At 37.4% G+C, this 11,501-nt stretch overlaps 1 protein-coding gene across 1 annotated transcript in view; it reads right to left on the reverse strand.

Moving 5' to 3' along the window:
- brinp3a.2 (bone morphogenetic protein/retinoic acid inducible neural-specific 3a, tandem duplicate 2) overlaps positions 1 to 10,570 on the reverse strand; it is a 76,103-nt gene extending 65,533 nt beyond the window's left edge. Inside the window, exon 1 of the mRNA XM_046859503.1 lies at positions 9,943 to 10,570. The gene's annotated coding sequence lies outside the window, so the exon portion shown is untranslated. The remainder of the gene's footprint in view (positions 1 to 9,942) is intronic.
- Between the last annotated feature and the right edge of the window lie 931 nt (positions 10,571 to 11,501).

The following is an 11,501-nucleotide window of genomic DNA, read 5'->3' on the forward strand; positions in this document are numbered from 1 at the left end:
CATGTGAGCTGCATTATAAATATCTCTTATTGCTACTGTTAAAAAAAAAAAAAAACGATGTATTGTCACACGATGCAGTGAATTGAATCAATTAAGCATGAGTATTAAATGAAAAAGTTCATTAAATTAAAGGAAAAGTGTGTAACGTGACAAAGTCCTGATTATTCCTCTAATAAAACAAACCGTTTAGCTTGTGGTTAGGAGCGGTAATGAAACAGGATTTTTAATTATTGCAGTTCTGCGCTCATGAAGTTTTTCGTTTTCCATTTTTATTCGGCTGCATTTCATCGTGCGGGTTACAGAAGTGGAATAGGGAAAAGCCTATAAAACTTAGTAAAGTGCACATATATGTTTTAAAAAGATTTTTCAAAAAATATATATATATATGACCAGCAAGACCAAGTGAAAATGGTGCAAAACGCCCACAGTGCCCTCGAGGGTGATGATTGTTAAGGTTCATTTGTGACATTTAAAGCAAACCGCTTTTAATGCAGCGCAATCATACCTGTCTTTTTTTGTGAAGCGAACGTTTCATAACTTTCGAGGTTTCATTATGCACCAAAAGATGCGTTAGAGCATCATTACATAAGCACATACTAGAGATTGCATCAGCTGGTGAACTAATACCGTCACTCGTTTTAACCAGATGTTGATTAGCCTAAAGGTATTTAATAAGGAAATGCAGTCAAACTGTGGTGTGTTATAAATATGTTTTATTGCTACGAGCATATTAATGATGTATCGTCACGTGAATTTAATCAAGTTATCATAAGTATTTAATAGAAGAATTTATTGATGAGAAATAAAGTAAATAAATATACTCAAATGGTGAAACAAAGCAGTTCAAATATACTTTCTTAATCTAATGTCATTTCTGAATTAATCGCAAAATATGCTCCTTTCATTTCATATCGCCCTTAGGGTTAAGTGCAAACATGGAAGCAGAGCTATTTTGTTCATCTCATTAGTTCTCAAAGGAACTCTCACTAATCCTGTCTGCTCCACCAGTTATTGTTGTTGTCCTTTAAAGCTCAGAAAAATGTAAATAAAATCCTTGAACTGTGGCCTGGTGAATTCCATCGAGACCACTGCATAAGCATCACTAGCTAATCCCACTCACATAGTTTAGGGTGACAGTGACACTACTAAGGCTTGAGTTGAACATGATACTTCAAGTCCTGGGTCATTATTGGCCTGGAAAAAGCTCCCAGTTGCTGCTGTTGAAGGACACAAGCTTCCATGCTGTGCACTCTGTGCTTTAGAATCAAGAAATCCAGCTGTGTGTGTCATCCACATGTGGAAAATGTTATAAAGGTTATTATTTTAAACAACTCTCACCTAACATACAGTAAATGTGTTTTGTAATCTGTTGAAGGCTCTGAAAGAGTGGTTTGACATTTCATTTTTATTGTTATTTTCTGATGGCTATTAACATTTACCTGTAATAATCCATTTTCTTCTTTAACTATGAAAAACATGATCAGTTGAGTACGTTTGATTGCTACTTAAGAACTATAAATGAATATTCATGCAAAATCTATACATAATAATCTGCCAAAATAATATTTTCATAGAGTCCTGGGACCATAATTACTATGTTTAAGCTGACACTCTTTTTTTTTTTTTTTTTTTTAAACAAAGAAATTCTTAAAATTAATGTAATAGTGGGATTCGTTAATATTAACATATTTTGGGCGGAGTTTCGGAGAAAAAAAAAAAAACATCAATGCTAACTGGTAAACCAAGCTCTTAAATCACAAATCATACTTTTATGAATAACCCATAAAAGTTCTGGTGTAAAGTTTTGGTCAGATAATATCCACATTAAGATGATTTGTCATCATGAACAGTGTCATGTTTGATGAAAACCAAACACAGCATATCACCACAAACACCTCACACCAACTGTCAAGCATGGTGTTAGAGGCGGTATGATTTGAGCTTGTTTTTTAGCCACAGGACTTCATTGTCATTGAGACAACCGGAACACTTCATACCAGAATATTCTTAAGACAAATGTCAGGCCATCTGCCCAGAAGACGTACGCTGAATACACACTCTCATAGTTAACACAGAATTGAGAAAAACCCTTTGGGGGTAATAAATTAACAGAAATAATTAAAAATGAAAATTGACATGCTCACATGATCACATGCAAAACTTTTTTGCACTTTATGTAGCTTGTGTTGTAGCTCTATGTTGTTTTGTTTGTTGTTGTTTAGTGTAGCACCAGGGTTCCGGAGGAACGTTGTCTCGTTTATACTGTGTACTGTGTACCAATGTGTATAGTAGAAATGACAATAAAAGCCTCTTGACTTGACTTGAAAAAATATTCAGCCTCACAGTGTACAGTTATATAGGGGAAAGAAAGTACTCCTTTAGTTCTATGTTTATATGTATCGGGGCAAAGAACAATTGTGTGGTTTTAACTATTTAATATAAACAAACAAATAAACTCATGTAACACACAATCGAAACTTTATTTTTTTCCCAAATAAAGTAAATCAATCTTAAAAAAAAAAATTAATGACACCCTTTCGGATTCCTAATACTTCCACAAGCATTGAAGAGAATAATTAGCAGGTAGGTCTATTCTGTAAAATGCACAAGATTAGTTATTCATCAATAACTGTGATTACACTGCAGTTTGTCTTTCTGGAGCACTCACATCTGTGTCTACATCATTCCAAAATAAGGGCATCAGTTATGGGACCAAGACGTAACTGTTGCAGCTCGTAATTTAGGAAAAGTCTTAAGGACATCTCCAAACAGTTGGAAATCCACAACTCTACAGTGAAAAGGACAGTTTATAAATGAAGACCCTTCAAAACAGTGGCCATTTTGCCCAAGTGTGCGAGTCTCTGCAGATTGAGTCCAAGGTCAGACCATTTAATACTAAGAGATACAAAGGAAAATCCAAAGAGCTACATCATGTGATCTACAGGTCTCTGTAAGCACTTTAAACATTTATAGTCAGGACAATACAATCAGAAAAAGAAAAAAAAAAAGAAAAAGGATGGGTTTCTTGTTGTGACTTGGAAAGATCTATCTATCTATCTATCTATCTATCTATCTATCTATCTATCTATCTATCTATCTATCTATCTATCTATCTATCTATCTATCTATCTATCTATCTATCTATCTATCTATCTATCTATCTATCTATCTATGCATGCATGCATCTATCTATGCATGCTTATTTTCAGCCACAGGGCCTGGGCCATTTGCAGTCATTGAAACAACTAACAACTGGAACACTATATACCACAATATTCTTAAGACAAATGTGAGGCCATCTGTCCAGAACCTTAAGCTAGACAAAACCGGGTCATTCGGCAGAACAATAATCACAAGTACACCAGCAAATTGACATGGCTAAAAAAAAGGAAAAATCTGACTTTAATTCTATTTAAAACTTTAGCAAATATATAAACAGTATATATCCCACCCGTTTTGGTGAAAACATTACGACATTGATATTTTTTTTATTATTATTTTTTTTGTCATTTGAAGTACTTTGACCACACAATTGTCATTTGGTACAAAATCATTATTTCCAATCAAAAGAGTGTGTACTTTCTTTTTCAGTGACTGTATATGCATGCTACATTTTCTTTAAAGAATAAATGGATATTCAGGGATTTTACATTGCATTTAAATTGCGTATGGATTTTCTTATAGCCCTAGTTAACTGTGGCCACGTTGCCATGTCTTGGCAATTTGTTTACATCTAAAACAAATCACTTGTGGACGATGTGCCATCTGGAGAGATGTATAAATGGTTAAATATGGGCAAATAGCAGAGTGATGTCAAAGCATTGCTCTCTATTGGTACTCAATTACTTGTCTTATAAATGAAGCGGCTGCTTTTCTCAGCGACTTCACAATAACTGTGATCCTCCAGCAATTTAGACAATACCGTTTAAAAGCTTGTTGGTATGAAATATTTCAAACACATTAACTCAATAGTGCCATTAAATGGTGGCCAGCCATTTAGGGTTGTTTGTGATCATTTTTATTGACATAGACGTCCTCTGAATCACCCCTAAGCTTTTACAGGTTAAGCAACTGCTTTTAGACCTAAAATGCATTTTGAATTAGACACAAAGAAAAATTATTGTTGTTTTCCACCATATTTGTGACTTTTTTCCAATAGCAAATCTGCTACATACTTTCAGCCTTTTTTCATGAAGGCTGTGCATTTATTTGAAGACTTTAAGAATTATAGTGTATTGGATATAAATCACCTCAGATCACTCTAATGTTATGTGCACCATTATCCTGATTTTTATTGCTCCATTAGTGTTGCTGCAATTCCCAGTCCAACATTGCTGATAGTGACACATCTGTCTAAGGTTTATACAAAGAAATTGAATAAAAAATACACATTATGGACAAAAGTTTGTGGACACCAGACCATAAGATTGGTATGTGCTTTCTGAACATCCTATTCCACACTTAGTCCCATTTCCTGTTAAAATTAACCTCATTATCTGGGAAGATTTTCCATTTGTTTTGAGGTCTGGTTGTGGAGATTTGCCAGGGCATTAATAAAGTCAGCTACTGATGTATGGTGAGGAGGTCTGGGGTGCAGCGTTTCAATTCATCGCAAAAGTGTTCAGCAGGGTTGAGGCCAGAGCTTCAGAGCAGGCCATTCTAGATCTTCCACTCCAACCCATGTAAACCATATCTTCATGGAGCTCACTTTGTGCACATTGCCATGCTGAAACCATGGTTTTGGTCTACTAATTCAAGTAAAAGGAAAACTGAATGCTACCACATTCAAAGGCACCTAATACAATTGTGTACCTCCAACATTTGTGAAAGACCCAATTATGGCTAAAAAAAGTGAGGTAACCCAGTACTTTTGTCCATATTGTGTATATATTAACTCTTCATGACTCTCTGCTCTTCCCTTCAGCCACTGCTCGTAACCTTGGGGTAACTGTGGACAATGAACTGTCGCTAATGTAGCTCGCTCCTGTCGATTTCTTCTCTACAACATCCGAAAGAATCGACCATTTCTGTCCACACAGGCTGCCCAGGTGCTTGTTCAGTCTCGTGTCATTTTAAGACTCGACTACTGCAACTCTCTGCTGCTAGGTCTTCCTCTGAACGCTATTCGTCCACTGCAAATGATTCAAAACGCAGCTGCACGACTCTGCCCAAGTTCTCCCACACCACCCCACTGCTGCGCTCCCTTCACTGGCTTCCAGTAGCTGCAGGTATCAGATTCAAAACACTGATGCTTGCCTACAAGGCCAAAAATGGACCAGCGCCATCTTACCTCAGAGACCTTATCACATCTCGAACCGCACTACGCAGTCTGAGATCCTCTAGCACTGCTTGACTGGTACCACCTTCTCTCAGAATGAGAGGTAAGTACATCTCAAGGCTCTTCTCTGTTCTGGCACCGAGGTGGTGGAATGAACTTCCCCTAGATGTCCGTACAGCAGAGTCCCTGACTATCTTCAAGCGACGGTTGAAGACCTACCTCTTCCTGAAACACTTAAATAAGCACTTTCCAAGTTTGTAGAATTCAAGAGTTATATTTCTATTAAGTTTGTAATCTTGCGTACCAGTGTAGATTTATTCATTGCTAGAGACTCAAAGCACTTTTGTACATCGCTCTGGATAAGGGCGTCTGTTAAATGCCGCAAATGTAAATGTGTATAGAAATATAAAGTATAATTATTGATGATTAACTTGAAACATAAGTCTTTTTACACAGTTAGAGTTTAATGTTACAATTAATTACTATTTGCAATCCTTTTTTCATTAATGTCCCCACCTACTGGTGGAGGCAGTCTGCTTTGTTTTGTTTTTTTCTTATTTATTGTCCCTGGATTTGTCAGTCTATTTCTTCATCCACCCAACATTTTTATTGATTTTTTATTGTAAGATGAAGAAAAACTGATTAGATTTTGGATTTGATTCAAACGGAAGCAAGGTCACAGTAAGGTCAAAAGAATGAAATAGATTTAGTTCTATAACTGGTAAAGTTATACTTTAAAAGTATTTTAGGCATAGAAATCACTAGAAAAATGGACTATACTTGTTTTTGTCTGAGATATTACACAGATGTCCTATTACCTTCCTATTTTTATTCCACTGGCATTCTGGAGACACCATTCCCCCCATTGGGAGTTCTGCTAGTTGATTAAAAAATCATCAAAAAATCTGGATTTTTAAACGATAATATTTTATGCATGAAAGTGTTAACCATCATTACCATTTTATTCAGACTATTTCTTTGATACATTCATGAAAACCTGCAGTCTAGGGGCATTCTTCATTACAGCTCCTGGAAGTCATTGTTTTAAAGCTCTAATCAGCAAGCCAATCTTCCTAAGCCCTTCTTTGGTCTCATATGTCTCGCATAAAGCCCAGAGTCAGGACAAATTCAGTGATCTGCCAGTTTTGCTCATTATCATAAAATAATGGGCTATGGCTGCTCAGCACAAAGCCTCTCTTCTGCTCAGGCCTGACTGCCTGCTTCGTGTTCAGCCAATCACTCGCTCACCCTGGGATTTGTGATGTCTTACAATAGCCGCAGTGGAGCCTTCACGCACGAGTCATTCATTAATCTGAGGGCTTGTTAGAGAGACACTTTACCTGTAGATAACCATTTGAAGTAAAGGGCTTCAGCAAGGCACCGGGTGACACATTCACTTGGCTAAGAAGGGCATTTGTCCAGCTCTTATGGCTTCTGATCTCTGACTACAACTATCTGAATGGGCTAAATGAGCCCTTGAGGAAAAGTGGGCCATGTTAGCTAGCATTTGTGTTTGTGTATGCTGTATGGCGTGCACATATTTTGTACCTCTTAAAAGCAAAAGAAGGAGATAGCAGAGATCCTGTTGAGACTATTATCTCTGCTGCGCACAGACACTGTTACATGTGCCCACAATAAGGAATATGAATTATCCAGACTTTCACTGCAGTTGGGCTGGTGGCTTTTTCTGCACACAGAACGGTGAACTATAAAATATATATAGATCTTGCAGTCAGAACATGCAAAATACAACATTGATTCGGAAAACGTTTGTTTTCTGTTAATGCATATTCTGCATTACTTCATTAATGTGTCCGGTGGGATTCTCCCACTCTGAAGATATACTGTGGAAAAAATAAGTATTATTATTATTATTATTATTCTTCAAATATAATTTCTTAGTGTTTGCGATGTGGCGACTATGACTTTTCAGTGGTTACTGTGATATAACAACAGAAAACTTTGAGCGCCATATTTTTAATAGCTTGAAACGCATGTTAATAATGATGGTGCATGGCTTTTGTAGCTCAGTGCTACTACTTTTTTTTTTTAGCAAACTACAGTCTCGGCATTGTAACAGCCCTTATTGCCTTTCAACTGTTTATCACAGCAATAATCGGGTTATTGTTCTACGCACACGTTTCAATAAGAGATACACAATATTTCCCAGAGCTACTCTCTATGGTGTACAATATACACAGCAATAATGAATATACAATGCTTTAAACATTGGATTTCCCTCATATCACTGTAAATCTTTAGAATTTTGTTAGTGTCTTACTTATGTGATGTTAAATCGTCGTAACACTCGGATTAGTGCAAATATACAACTCACTGATAATATGTGTAGGCTTTCAGTTTAACATAAGAAACAAATATATGTATGCATGTATGTTATAATCTGTATAATATAGATTTTTTTTAGTACAACTCAAACAGATAACAAAAAATAAGGTTACAAATACGCCAGCTCTTCCCTAAGAGCCTCTGCCAAGATCTGATAAAACGGTCCTGTACAGTGCTCTACAATTGATTTTCTTTCTGATGTTATTGATGTATTTCATTCGCTTGTTATTCAGCGCAGGCCAAAAAAACAGTTGCTTAATGCCATCTTTTATTGCTTTTAACAAAATCTCAATAAAAAAAAATACAAATAAAAAGTGAGCGCAACCTAAGCCTTGAATTGTGCACGCTTTGAGAGGGAATCAGAGGAAAGTTAAAGAGTGAGCCTACTGTGTGTAATAAACAGGAACATAACAGCACTTAGCTAAAATCCTCACCGGGCATTGGCTGCCATGCTCTTACCATCAGCTAGAAAAATCACACACAGTATGCTGCAATGCCTTTGCTCCATCTGTGACAACCCAAGTTGATGTACTGCACAATATCTCGCCAAATCCCTTTATTACACACCCTTCGACGGAGCTGCCAATAAATACCCAGCGTGTGATTGATGATTCCGCTCTTCATCCCTTTTTTCATGAATATGATATATTATTATATGTTAGGTTATACCGTCAGCAGGAATTCTCATCCAATTAAACTATTTTTATTCACACATCTAGACAATTTATCTACAGAACACTGGTTCTGCCCGAGTCTCTAGTTTTTGTTATTGGCTTTATTATTATTGTTATTCCGTGTGCACTCTGTTATAAAGCTTAATTTCTTTCTAGGCTTATTTCGGGCACTTTATTCATATGAGTTTTCTAAGCTAGCAATCTGCCGCACCACTCACTGTGACTTAAAAGAGTATATTTAAATAAATCGGTCACTGGACACGTGCTGTTTGGGAAGTTTCAAGCTTGTACTTCATGCATCACTAACACTTGACACAAGTCATCTCTTCCCTGTTGGATATTTGGACGTCTGGAGGAATATCAACAAAGTGTGTGTGTGTGTGTGTGTGTGTGTGTGTGTGTGAGAGAGAGAGAGAGAGAGAGAGAGAGAGAGATTGTATGTGTATTTGAGTGTAAGACAGATAGAAACAGCAGAGAAGGAATAATTAGCAATAGAGGAGAGTAAGAGTAAGAGGGGATAGATAGATAGATAGATAGATAGATAGATAGATAGATAGATAGATAGATAGATAGATAGATAGATAGATAGATAGATAGATAGATAGGCAGGCAGGCAGACAGACAGACAGACAGACTTTCATTTCTAGCTTCTAATATCATACTTTTGTTAAAATTAATAAACCCATTGTGTGTGAGAGAGAGAGAGAGAGAGAGAGAGAGAGAGAGAGAGAGATTGTATGTGTATTTAAGTGTAAGACAGATAGAAACAGCAAAGAAGGAATAATTAGCAATAGAGGAGAGTAAGAGCAAGAGGGGATAGATAGATAGATAGATAGATAGATAGATAGATAGATAGATAGATAGATAGATAGATAGATAGATAGATAGATAGATAGACTTTCATTTCTAGCTTTTTACTTTAGCTTTATACTTTTGTTAAAATTAATAAACCCATTGTAATTATTCCTTTTGCATCTACTCATTCATCATGGTGTATCTTTATTGTTAATATCTTCATTATTTCCCTATTGATTTAAAAGCAATGTATTGTATGCAGTAATGCCAAAAAAGCAACTGAATTGAGAATCAAGACCGGAACAGAGGGTCATAGAGTGAGACTAAAAAAAATGTACAGCATTGATATATATAGCATATATTATACCATCATATCTTATCATATAGACATACTCAGGTAAGATGTGTAATAGTAGTATAATCATGTCTGCTTGCACTCATGCATGCAGTGGCTACACTGAAATGAGATAAAGGCATGGGATCTTCACTAATGGTTTCTGGATCACGTTAGATAGGTTCACAGTAACACCACTTGGGATCGAGATCAGTTACCTGCTGAAGCATGCACGTTTCCAGATGTTGGATCGAGACCAGGTTGGCATTCTGTGTTAAAACTCAATGAAATAAATAAATAAAAACTATAAATGTGGTTTACTATAAGGTTCCAATCATAAGGTGGATTTTTTTTTTCTTTTGATCATGGATTTTTATTCGGGCAGCTTATGCATTGTCGTGAATAGTAGCATCAGGCAGGATGAAATCACAGAGTAAATTCAATAATAATTAAAAAAAAAAAAACTGATGCATGAACTAACAAGATTTTGGGGGTGGAAGATTGTCAAAACTCACCCCGACTAAGAGCCCCATTCAAAGTTAAACTGCGCGCGTCCCGTCCGTGCTCCATATTTGCTCATCAGCCATGTCCGGTTTTAACGGGACCCTCTTTCTGGACTGCGTGATCGTCGCGCTTGGAGAGATGAAGGACGCGCGCGCGCGCTAATGAGTTCACATCCGAGCCGAAACCAAATGCGCTTTTTTCAGTCCGCGCTCGCGCTCCCGCACGCTGGCCAACTTTGGTAAGGAACCGCATCCATGATGCTCTCCATGATGGATGTTCCTGGGAAAACGATCCAATCTTTCTTAAAGGAAAAAAAAATTAAATGAAATAAAAGATATCCTATGAAAAAAAAAAAAAAAGGTCCAAGCTTGGAGACGGATGGAAGAATCAGAGGTTCGTGCGTAAACTCCAGCCTTGGATATTCCGTTGGAAAGTCAGCAGAAAGCGCTTCAATTCCTGACCCTACCACTCCGGGATTGTGTGTGTGTGTGTGTGTGTGTGTGTGTGTGTGTGCGCGCGCACCCGTGTGTGTGTGTGAGAGAGAGAGCGAGATAGAGAGAGACGCATTTGAGTCGCCAGTAGACGCGGGTGCGAGGTCTTTCGTCGCCCCCTCTCACGCTTAGTCACATGTTTAAAGCACAAGTAGTCCTCTGTAACGGGCTTCTGGCGCATGAAGACCGGCAAGAGCGTTGACGAGGCAGGAATGATAATGACTTCGAGCTAAAGATCCTTTTTTCTGCAGGAATGCTGGGTTTTGCATTGCCCATAAAATGCCACATAGTCGTCTATATACAGTATCCATGTGCTACTTGTAGATCACATGTGTAGAGCAACCGTGTGAATAAAATAGAATGATCTAAGTATTGACTCCTCCACAGCTCCAGGTTCTCTAGGGAACTGGGATAGGGCTATAGGAGTATTCTCTTCTTTTTTTTCAGCATAGTCCCATGGTTTTCCTTGGCTTTTTCTTGAGATCTCTCTTCTTTTTTTCTCCCATCAACCTCCTATGGTGGAACTGGTGGAGTTACATAGAATAGAATAGAATAGAATAGAATAGAATAGAATAGAATAGAATAGCCTTTGTCCCATATACATTACAGCACAGTGAAATTCGTTCTTTACATATCCCAGCTTGCTCAGAAACTGCGGTCAGAGCACAGGGTCGCCATAAAACGGCGCCCCTGGAACACAGAGGGTTAAGGGCCTTGCTCAAGGGCCCAATAGTGGCATCTTGGCGATACTGGGGCTTGAACCCCCCGACATTTCGATCAGTAACCCAGCACCTTAACCACTGAGCTACCACTCCCCCTATTGCCCCTAGATCAGTCATGCACACCCATTCTGACTGGTTGCCATTTAACTATTCGTCATTGCTCCACTAAGTGTGCAGAAATATGAGCTAATATATAAGAAAAAGAAACTTCAGAGTTCACAGAATGGCCTTTTCGAATTTATAGCATTTTCAATTCAGTTTTTTTTTAGCACCTTATAACAATGGACATGCAGTTTTACAAAGATAAACATGTTACAAAGTATTATTTTAAATTTATAGTACTATAAATCTATCCCT

The sequence above is a fragment of the Silurus meridionalis genome, chromosome 1 (assembly GCF_014805685.1).
Source record: "Silurus meridionalis isolate SWU-2019-XX chromosome 1, ASM1480568v1, whole genome shotgun sequence".
In the NCBI taxonomy this organism is placed as follows: domain Eukaryota; kingdom Metazoa; phylum Chordata; class Actinopteri; order Siluriformes; family Siluridae; genus Silurus; species Silurus meridionalis.